This window comes from Physeter macrocephalus, chromosome 5, assembly GCF_002837175.3.
Source record: "Physeter macrocephalus isolate SW-GA chromosome 5, ASM283717v5, whole genome shotgun sequence".
Lineage (NCBI taxonomy): Eukaryota > Metazoa > Chordata > Mammalia > Artiodactyla > Physeteridae > Physeter > Physeter macrocephalus.
This window is the reverse complement of record NC_041218.1, coordinates 96,222,485-96,224,366: the sequence shown is the minus strand read 5'-3', so window position 1 is coordinate 96,224,366 and position 1,882 is coordinate 96,222,485.

The window sequence follows — 1,882 nt, the reverse complement described above, 5'->3', positions numbered from 1 at the left end:
ACTATGGATAGGATCAACTATTTAACAAATGCTGTTGGCATAGTTAGTATAGCCATTCAGAAAAAGTATAAAGTTGGATCCTTACCTCACAACATTTAGCAAAATAAATTCTAGAACAGTTTAGAATTAAGTGTAAAAGCAGAAAGCCAGAGAAGTAAAATAAAATTGTGTAAAAAGTAAAATAACCTTGGACTACGGAAAACTTTTCTAAGGAGAAACCAAAAAGAAAAGATGAATAGATTCGACTACATGTAACTATTAAATTTTCCTTTATCAAAACACACCACACAGTATTTTTAAGATTATAGTTTACAAAGGGCTACCTACCTTCTATAAAAAGCTCTTCAAAGCAACAGAGAGGAAATACCTAATAACTAAACATATGAATAGTTAATAAACAAGACACCCAGCTAGCATGAATATAAATTTCACTAGTAATCAGAGAAATACAAATTAAAACAAGATGACTTCTCACCTGTCAAAAATGGCCAAGATTTAAAATGCTTAAATACCCAGCATAACTAAATGAAAAGGGAAAGTAATAGGAATGTAAAACTTGCAAACCTTTCCTGAGGGCAATATGGATATAGCAAAAGTTTAGACGGGCACTCTTTAGGTCAGCAACTCCAAGGAAATTACGTACATTTGTGTGTTTGTACTTATGCAGATTTTCCTCACATTGTTATTTATAACAGAAAAGTTAGAAATATTTTGTGTCCAGCAATGAGGAATTGTTAAGTTTTGGTTCTTCTATAAAGGAGTAATTTACAATCACTAAAAAGAGGATGGAATTTAATCACTGACAGAGAAGGATGTTCACAAAATATTATTAAATGAAAAACTCTAATTACAAAGCTATGGGCAGTATAATCCCACTGTTTTAAGAAAAGACATCCATCACACGCAAAATATTAATGGTGGTTATCTCTGGATGTGTTCCTACATTTTCGAATATGTACAAATATAAAAAGGAAAAAAGAAGGGTTCCGGGTTTAAAGCGTTGTCTATAAAGCATGACACAGCGGTTGTAACAAGTGCTCATCCTCATCAGATAAGATTATTTCTAAGAGTCTGTTCTGTATATGAGCAAGAAGAAAACAAGGATAAAAATAGCCTGGATTTTTAGGGCACTTTATTTACAGACTATCAAATACAGTCTTTTTTCTTTTGTTAAACAAATGGCTTATATTAAACACATTAGATTTAGGAGTTATGAGACTTAACTAAAAATTTTTGCAAAAAAGCACACCTTTACAACAAATTAACTTAATTGTGAAAAAAAAAAGTGTGATTCACTACAGAGTCTCATTTTCAATGTGGCATTTTCAGTAAGAATTTTTATTTAATGGGACATTTGATATGGTGAAAGGAATAAGACCCACAAAGTGTTAGTCTACACAATTCAAAGAGCAAGTTCTTTTCCCATATGATCAAAATTTTGTTTTCCCCACCTTCAACTGAATCCCTTGATAGCTTTTCTCTTAATAGCTTTTATTTTTAATTAAACTAGAAACAGTTTAAGAAATTATCTTGAGAGGCCTTTGGTAAATGACAAACCATTGCTCCCCTTATAAAACCGCTTAAAACTATAAAAACTTTAAAGAATTTAAAAGCAGTGTCTGCAGGCCTGCTGATACGGACCTTGCTCCTACAAACAGAAAATATGTTTAAGTGAAAGATTCAGTCTTATTATCTAATTGTTATTTAGGTAACCATTGTTTTAAAAAAGAAAATGAGGCACCTCCATTTTTTTTTTTTTTTTTTTTTTTTTTTTTTTTTTGCGGTACTCGGGCCTCTCACTGTTGTGGCCTCTCCCATTGCGGAGCTCACGCGCAGGCTCAGCGGCCATGGCTCACGGGCCCAGCCGCTCCGCGGCATGTGG